Here is a 17,633-nt window from a genome sequence, read left to right as displayed (position 1 = left end):
GAGTCAGCAAAGATCTGCTTCATGGCAGATGAGCTTGCTGAGCCTTATGTTTCTGAGCATGCTGACCCCTCCATTGCATCTGACGATGAGGAACACTCAACTGAGGTAATATCACTACCCTTGCTTAGAAATGAAATGGTTAATGCCCTGAGTGACCTTTATACACTTGTCAAAAAGTGTAATAAAAAGGTTAGAGCACTCAACAGGCGATGTGACGAGGTTGAGGAGGTCAAACTGAGTGACCTTCGATATATTCTCCAGGACACTTCAATTTTGCATAGTAATGTAGAAATCATGCAAAATTTTGTCACTGAGGTCCAATCAGATTCTAAGAAACTGAGGAAGGACGTCACATCAATTCAGAACCAACTTAAAGTTCCGAAAAAAAGAAATAATCCTCTGAACACTGAGTACCAAAGTACTAGTCAGCAGAGATGGAATCCTCAGCGGAATGTCCAGTGTGACTTCTGTGGGAAGAAAGGACACACCACAAAGGTGTGCTAGCATGCTCAGCACTGGGGTGCTGACCAGTCAGTGAGACATCCTAAACGGAAGGTCAGCTGTGACTTCTGTGGAAAGAATGGACACACTGTCCAAGTGTCGTCATAAAATGAAATATGATGCCTTACCTGTTGAACCTAACAACTAAGGACCCAAAAAGAATTGGGTACCTAAAAGCAACTAGCTATATTGCAGGTGAGCCTGAGGTGTGCTGAGAAGTCAAAGATGTGGTATATTGACAGCGCATGCTCGAGGCATATGACTGGTGATGAAACTCAGTTCATCACGTTTGTGCGTAAACGAGGAGGAAGTGTAAGTTTTGGAGACAATAAGAAGGGTAAGATAGTAGGGTCAGGAACCATTGGTGGCAATCCTACTATTGAGTCAGTCTCCCTAGTCAGCGGACTCAAATATAACTTACTCAGCGTAGCTCAGCTATGTGACAATGGGAGAAAAGTTATATTTGATGACACTGGATGTAAAATATTCGAGGGTAAAACAAATGAGTTAATTTTAACTGCCCCTCGTATTGATAATGTCTTTATGCTGAACTTGGAAAAGAAGTTTTCAAAAACTGTATGCTTAGTGTCAAAGGAAGAAAATTCTTGGCTATGGCACAGGAGACTTGGTCATGTAAGCATGGACCTCCTGGCCAAATTAGCAAGAAAGCAATTGGTTGAGGGTCTGCCAGAACTTAAATTTGAAAAAGATCAACTATGCCACGCTTGCCAAGCTGGAAAACAAACCAAACAATCTTTTCATAGTAAAAACATTGTCTCAACTAAGCGTCCATTAGAGTTACTACACTTGGATCTCTTCGGTCCAGTCCAGTCGCTGAGCTTGGGTGAAAGAAGATTTTTCTTGGTCATTGTAGATGACTTTTCTCGGTACACTTGGATCATCTTGCTGAGTAGCAAGGATGAAACCTTTGAGACATTTTCAAATTTGGTAAGAAAACTTGAAAATGATAAAGACCTTAAGTTAGCTCACATCCGAAGTGATAATGGTGGAGAATTCAAGAACCAACAGTTTGTTGAATTCTGTGAAACCAATGGCATTGACCATAATTTCTCTGCTCCTAGAACGCCTCAACAAAATGGGGGTAGTTGAAAGGAAAAACAGAACCTTGGTTGAAATAGCCAGGACAATGCTGAGTGAGCATAGGCTTCCAAAGTACTTTTGGGGAGAAGCTGTCAACACAGCGTGCTATATTCTTAATAGGGCTCTTGTTAGACCTATACTAAAGAAAACCCCCTACGAACTTTGGAAAGGACGAAAGCCCAACATTGGATACCTTCGTGCCTTTGGCTGTAAATGTTTTATCTTAAATACCAAAGATAGTCTAGCTAAGTTTGACTCAAAATCTAATGAAGCTATCTTTTTAGGCTACTCAACAAACAGCAAAGCATATAGAGTTTTCAATAAACGAACTCAAGTCTTAGAAGAGTCAGTACATGTTGAGTTCGATGAAACTAACCCTGCAGGTAGATACCAGCCGCTGACCGAGGATGACCCACACTCAGCACCCGCTGACCAAGAAACAGCCGCTGAGTCATTTCCTCAAGGGCTGACCAAAGGTAAAAGTGAAACTCAAATTACTTTCACTGACCAATCTACACCTGCAGAGATTGTTGAAACACAACCAGCGCAAGACATCAATCTACCAAAGGAGATTAGGATACCAAGAGGTCACTCAGAGAGTGCCATTCTTGATGCCGCTGAGAATACCCTGATAACGAGAAATCAACTCAGGAGATACCTCAGCAACGTAGCATTCGTCTCAATCCAGGAACCAAAGAATTTCGCTGAAGCTGAGTATGACGAATTCTGGATAAATGCAATACAAGAAGAACTTGATCAGTTCAGATGAAATGAAGTATGGGATCTAGTGCCAAAACCAAGAAGCCAGAAGACCATAGGAACAAGATGGGTCTTCCGCAACAAGCTGGATGAACAAGGGAACGTGGTCAGAAACAAAGCAAGAATTATAGCTCAGGGCTATAGTCAGCAAGAAGGTATTGACTATGGTGAGACCTTTGCCCCAGTGGCAAGGCTAGAGGCTATTAGAATTTTATGTGCATATGCAAGCTATATGAACTTTAAACTGTTTCAAATGGATGTTAAGAGTGCATTCCTTAATGGAGTTATAAACGAGGAAGTTTATGTTAATCAGCCTCCAGGGTTTGAGGATCCTAAATTCCCAAACCACGTTTATAAGCTCAAAAAGGCTTTGTATGGCCTCAAGTAAGCACCACGTGCTTGGTATGAGGGGCTGACCAGTTTCCTACTGACTAGAAATTATGTCAGAGATAAAGCTGATACAACCTTATTCATTAAGAGGAAGGGTAAAGATACCCTGCTGGCTCAAATATATGTTGATGACATTATTTTTGGTGCCACTAACGAGTCAATGTGCAAGGAATTTAGTAAGCAGATGCAGACTGAGTTTGAAATGTCAATGATGGGAGAACTCAACTTCTTCCTTGGACTTCAAATCAAACAAGGGAAAAATGGCATCTTCATCAGTCAAACTAAGTATGCTAAGGAGATATTGAAGAAGTATGAACTTGAGAATTGTAAGTCAATATCTACCCCAATGGGCACTGACACTGTCCTCTGCGCTGATGAGAATGGTAAGTCAGTAGACAGCTGATTGTACCGAGGTATGATTGGTTCTCTACTTTACTTAACTGCTAGTAGGCCGGACATTCAGTTCTCAGTATGTTATTGTGCTAGATATCAATCTAACCCTAAGGAATCTCATTACATAGCTGTAAAAAGAATCCTTAGATATTTGCAAGGCTTAGTGAATGCAGGTTTATAGTATCCCAACACTCATGACTTCACACTTATTGGATACACTGACGCTAACTACGAACGAGACAAGCTTGAACGAAAAAGCACCTCAGGAGGATGCCACTTCCTTGGGAGCTGTCTTGTGTCCTGGTTCAGCAAGAAGCAGGCGTCAGTAGCCCTGTCAACCACTGAAGCTGAGTACGTTGCTGCTGGAAGCTGTGTTGCTCAAGTCCTATGGATTAAGCAACAGCTTAAAGATTATGGCGTTCAGACTAAGACAATTGAAGTCTAATGTGACAACAAAAGTGCAATTGATCTATCAAAGAACCCAATCCAGCACAGCAGGATGAAGCATGTCAGCATCAGACATCACTTCATTAGAGACCATGTACTCAAGGGTAAGATCAAGCTGACCTATGTCCCAACGGATGAGCAGCTTGCTAATATCTTCACAAAGCCACTGGCTCGCGAGCAATTCAACATACTTAGAAAAGCCATTGGTATGTTTAATCCTCTTCAATAAATTCCAAGCATAGTATGCATGCTGAGTGAATTACCATGTTGAATGATTTGTGTTATTACATGCCGAGTAGATAAATATACATGAGGAGTATTTACCTCAAGCTGAGCTTCTATGCATAAGATCTATTCCTTTTCCTAACACTGACTACTCAGAATTTTAAACGCTTGAAATTCTTAACACTGAGTAAAGAGCCGTTGCAAACTTTAATGCAAAGCACGCGAATTAAATAGCCACCTAGGATGACGTATAGGTTATAATTAGAAAACACACGCGCCGTATGTGTCATAAATGCCAGAATCTTTGTCGATTGAGAATCTCGAGGCAAAATGGATTACTCAACACCTTGGATTAACTCAACATCTCTATAAATAGTGGATGAATTCCCACGTCTATTTCTTTAAGCTTAGAAATCTTCGGCATTCATACACTCTCTCTCAAAGTTCCCAAATCTCCCAAAAAACTTATCTGAGAAAATGACTAAAATTTCTCTGAACATCTCTAGTGCCGGTGTTAAGCCCAAAATATACTTAATATATCATCAATAATTACATCAATATTGCTACAAATTCATGCTATTTATACTTGTTTAGAATGCTTGTACTCTCGAATATATTTCTTTCTTGCAAGGTACATAAATATTTGGTAAAATCCAAATAGGAACGAAAAGAGCTCAAAAACAGAATAAAAACCTTACAAAAGGAGTTAAAAACGACGAAGATCAAATTACACCAAAACATGGACAAAGACGAGGTCAGAAACAGAAGAAATGTCGAATTCTCGGTTAAAGAAATGAATTCTCGGTTGAGAATTTAATGAAAGCTGCGACCGAGAATCCACAATTCTCGATCGCAACACGTGTTCGTCCAGATCTCCTTCCCTTTGTCCAAATACCAAATAAATGCTCCCCCATTCTCGGCCGAGAATTGCCATTCTCGGTAAGTGCAGAAATTCTGCCAAGTACAATGAACACATCTTAAAATCCAAGAAACGCGTTCGTTCGGGTGGATAAAGATGTTCTTTCACAACGGACACGATCCTTCACAACGGACATGACACTTCAAACACGACTCTTCAACATCTATAAATAAAGAGTTGATGGAGAGTTGAAGATATATAGAATAAAGAGATTAGTATAGAACTTATGCAGAAATTCCGAGTCAAGTGATTCAGAATTTAGATTTCATGTCTGTTCAAAGCAATATGATGTACACACATTGTTTATTCAATAATAACAAACACAGTAGCGTTTAGACATTGTTCAAATTTAGTTTTCATTTTGGTAGTAGATAGACCAGTCTCTATTCCGAAGATTCAGCGAGAAGATTGAGTAGAGAATCCGCCCCTGAGCCTGACAAACTCTAACGAAACCCAAGGAAAGGATTGACAACCCGTTCACTTGCACGCCGTCGAATGTTTTCATGCTCCTTGTTCTCTGTAAACTTGTATCAATTTATATTTCATCTAATAAAGTCTGTTCTATTCGATAGATTTTTATGCAGCACTTTGGTAAAGGATCCGAAGTGGATTGCTAGTGTTTTCATTAAAACGTAGTTTAATTCAAAATCTTTACAAGGAAACTTTGTTGAACACTTAGACAAGTTATTATCTCGGTAGAGTTTTAATTTGGTTAAGGAAGCAATCTAAACCAGTTAGGAGGATTGTTGCGTTCAAAGCCTAAAAATTAGAGGTTCTGTCATTTATTTCATCGTCATAATTTATACAAAGTTTAAAGTTGTTTTCTTTGCTTAATGCAAACGAATATATTTGTTTACTTTTCTAAAAAGTACTAAACGTTCCTGTCTTGCAAATTCACCCCTAATCAGAAGCATTTTCTAACATTTTCATACTCTAATCTAATTCTCATTCTAGCAATTTCAAAACCAAATCCGATTTAACGATTTTCCTTATTATAAATTTTAAAAGTATATTTAACCAATTCAAAATAAGTTTTTGTTAAAAAACGTTCCCTGTGGGATCGATATCTTTTATTACTACAAGCGTATACCGTGCACTTGTGGAAATCGCTCAACAAGCTTTTGGCGCCGTTGCCGGGGAACGCCAAAATTTTTGACAAAAATTTAGATTTTTCGTATTTTATTTCGAATCTAGGTTTATTTATACTTATTCAAACTTTTATATTTTATTTATTTTAAATTACTAACATATTTATTTTTCAAATTCTGTTTTGAAGGTAGTTTCGGTTCGTGCGAAATTTCAAGTTCATGCGCAGTTCTCGAAGTTCAGGCACGTCACCAGATCCTATTGACCCAGAAATTGAAAGAACTCTTAAAAAGAACAAGAAAGAAAAGAAAAAGAAAAACAAAACTCCAATAAAAACTAGAATTACCGAGCCAGAAGTTATGGCCACACATATGGATTACGCTAGGCCATGAGTGGCCGGTGTAACGAACAGTATAGTTAGACCCCAAATTAATGCAAATCAATTTGAGATTAAGCCAGCTTTGCTTAATATGTTACAAAATAACGTAACATTTTACGGGTTACCTAACGAAAATCCTAACACTCATTTGACAAATTTCTTAGAAATTTGTGACACTTTTAAAATACCGAATGTGACTGCGGAAGCAATCAATCTTCGCCTTTTTCCTTTTACTTTGAAGGATCGAGCCAAAGAATGGTTAACTTCTATACCAGCCGCATCATTTGAGACTTGGGAGCAATTAGCCCAAGCATTTTTATCAAAAAAATTTCCTTTAGCAAAAACCGCAAGAGTCATTAAAGAGTTAATATCTTTTTCTCAAAATGATAATAAAACTCTTTATGAGGCTTGGGAACGTTTTAAAGAACTTCAACGTTTATGCCCACACCACCAATTGCCCGCTGAACTTTTAATGCAAACATTTTATAATGGACTAAATCCTACAACTAGAGGTTCATTGGATGCTATGTCTGGAGGGTTATTTATGAAGAAAACATCTGCCCAAGCAAGAGAACTTTTGGAGGAAATGGAAATCAACAACAGTATGTGGCCCGCGGAACGTGGACACATACCAATAGCGAAACCATCATCCTCAACTACGTCATCAGTTAAAGGTATAGTGAATCTTGATCCAGTCGCGATGTTGCAAGCCCAGTTTTCTGCCTTATCGCACAAAATTGATAGGTTTATGGCACCGTGTGATCCTAATGGTAAGCCAATCCAAACAGATGAGGATTATGAAGGTATGAGCGAAATTGAACAGGTAAATTTTTTCCAATGGCAAAACCAACCTAATAACCCTTACTCCAATACATATAATCCTGGATGGAGAAATCATCCTAACTTTAACTGGAGAGATAATAATAATAATTCTAATGCTAATCAAAATCGTACCACTAATTATCAAAATCAATCAAGAGATACGATTAGCAATTTATCTTCTAAAATCGACAAATTTATTGATGCTATGAGCGGAAAATAAGTAATCACGATGATGGTTTTAAACGGATCGAGAATAAATTCGATCAGCTTATTAAAAACCAATCATCTAGCATCCATAATTTGGAGGTTCAAATTGGACAACTCGCTAAATCAATTCCATCCCGCAAAGAGGGAAGTCTTCCCAGCCATACGGAAGAAAATCCGAAAGAGCATGTAAAGGCTATCACTCTTTGTTCAGGGAAAAATTACTTAGGTCCGGAAATTCAACTTTGCCAGGAACTGTTTTACCAAAGTCCAAAGAAGATACATTAAATAAAAAAGATGCACAAATTGACTCAAGTACAAAAACTTTTGTACCCAAACCACCTTTTCCACACAAAGTCCGCAATAAGGACTGTGACAAACAACTTTTAACATTTTTAGACAAACTTAAGAATTTGCATATTAATTTGACGTTTATGGATGCGATTACGCAAATTCCCAATTATGGTAAATTCCTCAAAGATTTAATTTCAAAGAAAATCAGTTGGGAAGGAATTTCATCCATTTCACTAACTGAAGATTGCAGTTCAATTGTGTCAAGTACTTTGCCCACCAAACTCAAAGATCCCGGATGTTTTACCATTCCGTGTAAATTGGGAGATATTGAATTCCCAAGTTGTCTTTGTGATTTAGGAGCAAGCATAAACTTGATGCCATTATCTATTTTTAATAAGTTAGGCTTAGAAGAAGATATCAAACGTACCAATATGGTTTTGCAATTAGCGGATCAAACCACTAAAAGACCATATGGTATAATTGAGGATGTTTTAGTTAAAGTTGATAAATTTATTTTTCCTACCGATTTCGTTATATTAGATTTTGCATATGACGTAAATTGTCCGCTAATCTTTGGTAGACCGTTCATGAACACGGGACGTGCTCTAGTTGATGTGTCGGAAGGGAAAGTAGTTTTACGAATAGGAGACGATAAGATCGAGTTTGATATGAATCAAGCGATGAAATATCTTATGGAGGATTTCGCTTGTATGAAACTTGATTTAATTGAAGAATGTGTAAATGACATTGTTCAAAAAGAGGAAATAATAGAACCTATAATGAGTGAGGAACTAGAAGATAAGGACCTAGAGCCTTTGATTCGAGAAGCTGGACCAGTTCCGCCTTCAATTATAGTTCCACCTAAATTAGAACTTAAAGAATTACCAAGTCATTTGAGGTACGCTTTCTTAGGCGAAGGCGATTCTCTACCTATAATTATCTCTAACAAATTAACACAAGTTCAAGAAGAGAAATTGAAAGAAGTTGTTAGAAATAGGATAGAAAGTATGGGTTGGCAAATTTCAGACTTAAAAGGTATTAATCCGAGCATCGTAATGCACAGAATTCACTTAGAAGAAGATAAGCCACCTAAAGCGGATAGGCAAAGACGCCTAAATCCGAATATGAAAGAAGTAGTCAAAATGAGATTACTAAACTTCTAGATAATGGAATCATTTATCCTATTTCGGATAGTGAATGGGTTAGTCCAATCCATTGTGTACCTAAAAAGGGAGGCATAACAGTTGTAAGGAATGACGAAGGTGAATTAATACCTACACGAACCACCACTGGTTGGAGGGTTTGTATAGATTATAGGAACCTTAATAAAGCAACTAGGAAAGATCATTTTCCTCTACCTTTCATTGATCAAATGATCGAAAGGATAGCTGGTCATGCTTTCTATTGTTTTCTAGACGGTTACTCCGGATTCTTTCAAATATATATTTACCCGGATGACCAAGATAAAACAACCTTCACGTGTCCTTACGGAACATTTGCATATAGGAGAATGCCCTTTGGTCTATGTAACGCACTTGCAACATTTCAACGTTGTATGACTGCGATTTTTAATGATTTCATTGAAGATATCATGGAAGTTTTTATGGATGATTTTTCAGTTTATGGAGATTCTTTCGATTCATGCCTAAAGAACTTGGATAAAGTTTTGTCTAGGTGTGAAGAAACAAATTTAGTATTAAACTGGGAAAAATGTCATTTCATGCTTGACGAAGGAATTGTTTTAGGTCACAAAATATCTGAAAAAGGATTAGAAGTGGATAGAGCAAAAACTTCAGTAATAGAAAAATTACCCCCTGCAACTACTATTAAGGGAGTAAGGTCACTTTTAGGACATGCCAGTTTTTACAGAAGATTTATTAAGAATTTCTCTGTAATTTCCAAACCACTTACTAATTTACTCATGAAAGATTCAACCTTTGATTTTAATGAAGATTGCGTTAAAGCTTTCGAAACATTGAAAACAGCTTTAGTCAGTGCACCAATTATTGCTAAACCTGATTGGGATTTACCCTTTGAAATTATGTGTGATGCAAGTGACTTAGCTGTCAGATGTGTTTTAGGTCAAAGGAAGGATAAGAAACTTCATATCATTTATTATGCAAGTCACACACTGTCCGGTGCACAATTAAACTACACCACAACAGAGAAAGAAATGTTAGCTGTAGTCTTTGCATGTGATAAGTTTAGGTCATACTTATTAGGTTCGAAAGTTATTATTTATACTGATCATGCAGCTTTAAGATATTTATTTGCTAAAAAGGATGCTAAACCACGTCTAATTAGATGGGTTTTATTATTACAAGAATTTGATATAGAAATCAAAGACAAAAAGGGAGTCGAGAACCTTATCGCCGATCATCTATCAAGGCTCGAAGATGAAAACGGTCCTATAGGTGAAACAAACGGTATACGAGATCATTTCCCTGATGAACATCTCTATCAAATAAAAAGTGTCATGTCACCATGGTATGCGGATATTGCAAATTATCTTGCAGCCAATATTGCTCCGGAAGGATTAACTTTCCAACAAATGAAGAAATTCTTCTTTGACATTAAACAGTATTTTTGGGAAGATCCTTTTTTGTTCAAGACTTGTGGTGATGGGATAATTAGGAGATGCGTTGGAGAAAATGAATATGAATCCATAATGTCGGAATGCCATTCTAGCTCTTATGGAGGACATAATGGAGTTAGTAAAACAGTAGGTAGAATATTTGAATGTTAGATTTGGTTGTGATAAGTGCCAAAGAACAGGAAATTTAGGAAGGAAAGATGAGATGCCCCTCACAACCATGTTAGAAGTCGAAGTCTTCGACATGTGGGGGATAGATTTCATGGGACCTTTTCCTCCTTCTAATGGTAAAACTTACATATTAGTCGCTGTTGACTATGTTTCAAAGTGGGTTGAAGCAATTGCAACCCCGACAAACGATTCTAGAGTAGTTGTTAATTTTCTTGACGATATATTTTGTAGATTTGGTTGTCCAAGAGTCATCGTTAGTGATGGAGGTACCCATTTTATAAACCGAAGTTTTGATATGCTTATGAAAAAATATGGAGTACGCCACCGCGTGTCAACGCCATACCATCCTCAGTCAAATGGACAGGCGGAGATATCTAATAGAGAACTCAAATGGATTCTAGAGAAAACAGTTTCATCTTCAAGAAAAGATTGGTCTTCTAAACTCAATAATGCGTTATGGGCATACCGTACTGCATTTAAAACGCCAATAGGAATGACTCCATACCGCTTAGTGTATGGGAAGGCATGTCATTTGCCAGTCGAATTAGAACACAAAGCCTATTGGGCTATTAGGGAACTTAACTTTGATTTACGACAAGCAGGTAAGAAACGTTTGCTCGACTTAAATGAGTTAGATGAGTTATGTCATCTATCTTATGAAAATGCAAAGATTTATAAAGAAAAAGTGAAAAAATGGCACGATGCCAAGATTAAAGTCAAACACTTTAATGTTGGGGATAAGGTGTTGTTATTTAATTCACGGCTTCGTTTATTTCCAGGAAAACTTAAGTCCAGATGGATATGACCGTATTTAGTCGTCAAAACATTCGATTATGGTTCTTTAGAACTTGAAAGACCTAACGGAGTTCGTTTCAAAGTTAATGGTAATCGATGCAAAATTTATTACGAAAATATTTCGAATATAGGAATTGAATTCGTAACAAGATTATCTGACGTATAATTTGTTTAGCTTTTCTAACACAGTTTATTTTGTTTTATTTTCTTTTACATTTTTGTTCATTTCCATTTTTTTATTTTTAATTAATTGTTAAATTTTTATTTTTTTTTTTTTATTTTTATTTTACACATGCCATTTTTATGATTAGATGACTTTATATTATGATTTAGATGCATAAAATATGTTTATTTCATGATTTTAGATTTGATTTTAGGAAATTAGTTCAAAATTGAAGTTTCAGACGATTCTCTGCCGAGAATTTGGAATGCTCGGTCGAGAATTCTCCTTTTCAAAATTGTCCAAATATGTTAGGTTTTTTCTGAACTTACCGAGAATATTAAATTCTCGGCCGAGAATCGGAAGATAGGTTTCGACGCCTGATTTCCGCAAGGAAATCAGCGTGTCGTGACCGAGAATTTTGAATTCTCGGTCGCGACACGCGTTAATTTTGCAACATTAGACCTGAATCATCTTCAACCTATGGACAAAACCTTTCATAAACGAAAAATTACATTTCTTCAATTTAGAAAGGTATAATTTTATGCCTTTTCGCATCAAAACAACACCTCATTTCATCCTAAACTCTTATAAATAAGTCCTTGAAGATCATGGTTCTGTTACATTCTTTTCATCTTTGTCAGATCAAATTTCTAATTTTCTTCAAACACCATTTTTCACTAAGTTACAGAAACCTTGTCTCTTTAGTTCTTTACCATGCCTACTAAACACAAAACCTCAAAGAAAAATGCTGCTTCAAGCAACAAACGTCCAGACTTGTCCAAACGATATGATGCGCCATTTCCTATCTTCAATCACGATGAAGGAAGACGCTACTGGAGGCTCCGTTATACATTCTTTGTTGGAATGTTATATATGGATGACTTCTTGAATGATCAACTTGGTATAAGCGATGACATGAGTCGCTATTTGGAACGTTTAGGGTGGACAAAATTCGCCAAAATGCGATTTCCAATCATTGGCGATTGGATTCTGGAATTTTTCTGTACCGTTCGTTTCATTAACAAACGTCGGGTCCGTCTTAGTTTTCACCGCGATGGCGAAATCTTCACTTTTGGCTATCCAGAGTTGCAGGCCTGGTTTGGTTTTCCCCCGAGGGATACAATCAAACGTCATCCTGGCAAAGACATGACATCCACGGACATTTGGAGAATGCTTACTGGTTTTTGGCGTTTCAATCCCAGACTCGCATATAATCATTCCTTTCACTCAAACTCCATGCTGTATTTACACAAATTCTTGTGTCACAGTTTGTTCGGTCGCACATTTAGTAGTGTGGTCCGTGACACCGATCTATATGTTCTTGGAGATATATTCCAGGGGAATGCAGTGGATTCTTCAAAAATTCTGATGGAGGGTCTTATCGCCGCTTCTCGATCCAAGGATAAAAAGATTGGGTTCGGCAATATAATCTATGGAATAATTCTCGGTACCAAGGGTACCATTGATGTTCCTTGGAGTGATGATGAATTCTTCTCGACAATAGACTATGAGTTTTTAGAGTTCGAAGGACTCGTAAAACGTGTCTTTCGTGCGGGCCCGCATTTTCTTTCTGCACCGGAACGTCAAGCTTTCGTGCAGTTAAAAATTGACCATTATAGGGCCACAGAAATCCCGCTCGATAGGGATGAATATATAGAATAGTTTAGGTTTTTCAATTTTATTTTGTATATATTTCTTTTATTTTGTTGTAATTAAATTGTTTATTTTTATTTTTGTACATATGTGTTCGATTAATAAATTACCTTTTCTATTTCGTTTTAGTTCATTTATTTTCTAATAGTTGCAAATATTGGTTAAATGACGATAATTAAATGTTTAGATAACCTAATATGATTTCTTATTCAACACATATTCCAATTTTCCAAACTTAATTCATTGGATTCAATACATTAAAATTTCCCAATTCTTTCAATTGATTTAATTCATGTCTTTAATATGTATTAATATGAACTTAATATGCACTTAATATAGTTTTTTTAACTTGTATGCATAAATGAGCATTTAAGTTTAATTAATTCTTCATATACCATTTATTTCCTTTTAATTCCAATTACTAAGGCTAAACCTTTGGTTTTTCTTACAATTAATGCCATTTATTTTAGCTTTTAAGTGCAGGTACAATTTATATTAGGTTCAGGACAACAATTACCAAAAAAATTGCACAAAGCAAGTCAAAAGGCACCAAAAACGCCATTTTTGACCAATTCTCTACCGAGAATTTAAAATTCTCGGTAAGTCCAGCAAAAACGGCCGAATTCAAAGCCAATTTTTCTCTAAAATTCGCGTACCGCGATCGCGGCTCAGCATTCTCGGTCGCGACACGCGACCTGCAGGCAATAATAATTCTGATTTTTGCCCTATTTTCACACCTTTTCCTATTCCTATTCTACCTCTACATCTACCTATTGCACCCTATATAAACCTACCCCTTACACAAACCTCACATCACCTCTCTTTTTACCCAATCCCTTACTCTAAACTCTTCCCCATATATCACTTTTACTCTTCCCAATTTATTCTTTCCCCTCTTTTCTCTCTTCTCAATTCATTACCTCATTTTACCCCTTTCACTTCATCTTCATCCTTTGCTCTTCTCTCTCTTTTTCACTTCTTCTTTTTCTTTCCACAACCCTAGCCACCACCATTACCATGCCTAGACAAAAGCGTGTGGGTCAAAAACCTCCGGTTACGGAAGCTAATCGCCTTCGTATTCGTTGCGGAGCTTATTTCGATATCGAAACGGAGGAGGAAGCCGCTCGATTTCTTCACTTTTCCAATTCCAAACGAGAGTTTGTGGATATGCACTTCCTTGACTTCAATTCGGTAAGAGCATTAAACTTCTCCACTAGAATTGATGCTTTTATTGAAGCTTTGGGTTGGCAAGAGTTCGTTTCTATGCGTCACTACACCATAGATGGTCTGTTGCAACACCAAGCAAGTGTTGGCTAAAGTCGTTATTGTGTTGCTAAAGAAGTTTTGGCAACAGTTTTTGTCAGAAAAGCGAGTTGCTTTTTCGCACGTTGCTAAAGATGTCTTAAGCAACATTTTTTCACATTTTTAGCAACATCGATACAAACGTTGCTACACATATCTGTGGCAACACTTTCCTATCCTATAGCATCTTAAATGAAAGCGTTGCCTTTATCGTAGATCAGGTAACACTATTATCGAATAAAATTATAAGCAACACTTTTAAACCTTTTTGCAACAAGTTTTATGCAACATTGTTTTTTAGTTGCAACTCTTTTTATATAGAATTGTAACACTTTAATTTAACATTTTTTTGTTTCAAGCAACTCTTTCATATACAATTTGCAACATTTTTTAATTTAACACTTTTTAAGCAACTCTTTAATTTAACATTTTTTTAGCAACTCTTTTATATTATGTTCCTAGCAACGCTTTGTGTTTAAAATTTTAATGGTTTTTTATGTAACACTTTAATATATGCAACATAATCTTTAACATATGCAACACTAAAAAAATTAAGAAATTTTTGAATTTAAATAATAGCATAAAAAAACCCTTAATTGCAATTACAAATCCATAATAGCACAATATGTTAATAATGAAATTTAAAATTCTCAAATGATCCAAAACACATAATAAAAAGTATAATAAAGTAATAATGTAACTTATCCTTCAAACTCCTTAGAAAAGATAGTAGTATTCTCATTTTCATTTGAAATGCCACTATATATATCCTCAATATCAATATTGAGATTGCGATTAACTTCTACCAATTTGTTTATGATTAATGCCAAGTTCTTCCTCACTTTCTGATCCACTTGTTTCATTTTCTCCTCCATTGCTTCTTCAAGTTGGATAACTTTCTCCTCCATTTCTCCTTGCAATTGGTTTTTTATCTTTGTTAATTCCTCTACATAGGCATCAGAAACATTTCCAGCCGACTGTTCCTTCAATTCCTGCAGGCTCTGATGCTCAGCTTCTTCATCATCTAGGGGTGGGGGCTCCTAATCAAACAAATATATACACGATGCTCAATAACATTGAGGACTGTAAAAAATGTTTACAGATTTACATACTGTGAGTGTAAGGAATTTACCTGTTGAAAGCGCTGACGTTGGATAGCAGCTACAACTCTCACCATCACATAAATTGGAATAACAATCCCAACAATTCGCAAAAATATCAACTGTCACACACCACACCACACTAAAACACTTGTTAATATTTGCATTCATACAAGTGCCATTTCATTCAAATTTCAACTAATTTTCCTTACCATTAGGAGTGGGAAGGAAATGACATTGTTTCCAGAAAGGATGACTGGAAGAGTATGCGTAAAACCAGAAGAATCATGAACTGCAAAAATGTAAGCAACAAACATCTAACACTTGTTCAAACATGGACATTCTAATAGAGATGAGACAAAATTAATTAAATCCCAATTTTGACAGCTAAATTTACCAGTTACTCAGAGAGTTTAGATGGAAACTACATTATTTCAGTTGTTACAAATGAAGAATGCACAAAACAGTGCCAAGACTATGAAGAAAGATGAAGGGACCAACCCATAGGCCTTTTTTTACAAATACCGTAACTTTGAGGACGTTTATTATACAAGAGCCTTCGAGGGACAACATATTTTCACTATGAACAAAACAATTTATTAAACAATTTTGCTTCATGTACTAATTTCCACAAGGTTAACAACTACTAAAAGCTTAGAGTCCTATAGGCCATATGATCTTCATTATGACAAAATTCCATTTGTTTACTACTCTATAAACAGTTTTGCAGCATACTGAGTTGGCACATACACCATACAAGTTTAGAAAAAACATTACTTAGTGAAATCAGTTAAAAATCATTAATTAACAAGACTATAGATATAAACAGATTTATGTACTGAGAAAAACAGAGTTTCACATACAAAAACAGAGTTTCACATAGTTGATAATAAAACATACCTCATCACGTAATTGCCTTAATGAATTGATATTTTCAAATGCTTTGTGCTTCTTCTAGATCACAGCTGAAACTCAAACCGTGAGGTCTTGATTTCATTATAAAAAAACCTTCACTATAAAAAAACCATCCAAATCAGAACCCATAAGCTACAATAATATAACTAATTAGCAAGTTACCGAGCAATTCTGATTATAACATAAATTAATCACAAGAACTGATCGAGAGAAGCTAGAAAAACTACAAAAATTTAGCACAACAGAGCCAAAATTTCAGGATTCTTACTTTGACCTGGTCTTCTATAGCTTCTTTCTGGCCCATTGAATCCCGAATCTTTGCTCTCATAGTAGTTAGCAATTACTTTGTCCCTTGTCCCCTCAAGCTTTTCTATTTCTTTGAGAATTTGCTTCTCCTCGGTCAATGGGATCCTCTAGTCCTGTATACGTATACGATATTACAAACAATGCATAAAATTTTACTACGGCTGAAAGAAATAACAGAGGTCCAATACCATTCTAAATGCTAATATAATGTTTATAAAAAAGTTAATAGTAAACAGAATTAGTTAAAGGTGTGCTACAAGGTCCTTGAAGTTTTAAAACTTATCAAAAGGACGAACTGTTATTGCCAAGGTAAATACACAAACATTAGATTTAAGACAAGTGACAATTGAGAAAACTAGGCAGAATTCTGAGTGAAATATATGGATTATGTATATGCATAACAATGTAAATTATGCAAACACCAAATTTATTGAATATTATTAATTATTCTCATATGTTTTAGATTTTTTCATAAAAAGGTCAAATCTAGACACCTAAGTATGGCTTGTCAAGTAGCTGAAGCAACTCATATCGAAATTGGAAGGTTCCATTGATTTCTTTCATTTTGATAGGGAAAATGGCAACCAAGACAAAGTCGAAATAGGTTTTACTAGAAAAGAGAAAACCTCTATTGAAACAGAAGAGGAGAAGCTTGAAAGAAGCGATCCATGTGATGAAGAAGGAGAGAATTAACTAGAGGATGAATACCAGGGAAGGAGGAAAAAGATGTAGAAAATGGGTGTGTAAGATAGGACTCTTAATAACCCTTTCGGAATATAGGAAGCTAAGAAATAACAAAAGCTAAGAGTAAAGAGATTGGGATGATCAAGCTTTTGGTAATTTCAGTCTCCATTTTTCTTCAATTTTGAGACTTTTGGATTTGATTTGCTGATATGCATGTGAAGATGATTTCTTTGTGATGACACTAGATTAGATTGACACTTTATACCAGTTCTAGAACCAGAAATGGATACTAGTTCTGGAAACAGAACTGTAGCAGTTTACTAATTATTTAAGGTAACACCTTGCTAAATTCTACTAATAATTTTGTAGGCTGTAACAGCTCAGCTTTCTAAGCTCGACAGTTTGTGTTTAACATCTTGTTCATAGTGTTG

General features: G+C 36.1%; 1 non-coding gene across 1 annotated transcript; it reads right to left on the bottom strand.

The window, feature by feature from the left end:
* Positions 1-6,549: 6,549 nt before the first annotated feature.
* LOC136210163 (small nucleolar RNA R71) lies at positions 6,550-6,656 on the bottom strand. The gene has a single exon (XR_010677871.1). It is a non-coding gene; the product is annotated as a small nucleolar RNA R71 (small nucleolar RNA).
* Between the last annotated feature and the right edge of the window lie 10,977 nt (positions 6,657-17,633).

The sequence above is a fragment of the Euphorbia lathyris genome, chromosome 10 (genome assembly GCF_963576675.1).
Source record: "Euphorbia lathyris chromosome 10, ddEupLath1.1, whole genome shotgun sequence".
In the NCBI taxonomy this organism is placed as follows: Eukaryota; Viridiplantae; Streptophyta; class Magnoliopsida; order Malpighiales; family Euphorbiaceae; genus Euphorbia; species Euphorbia lathyris.
The sequence above is the reverse complement of the archived record's forward strand: the minus strand, read 5'-3'. Positions and strand labels throughout refer to the sequence as shown.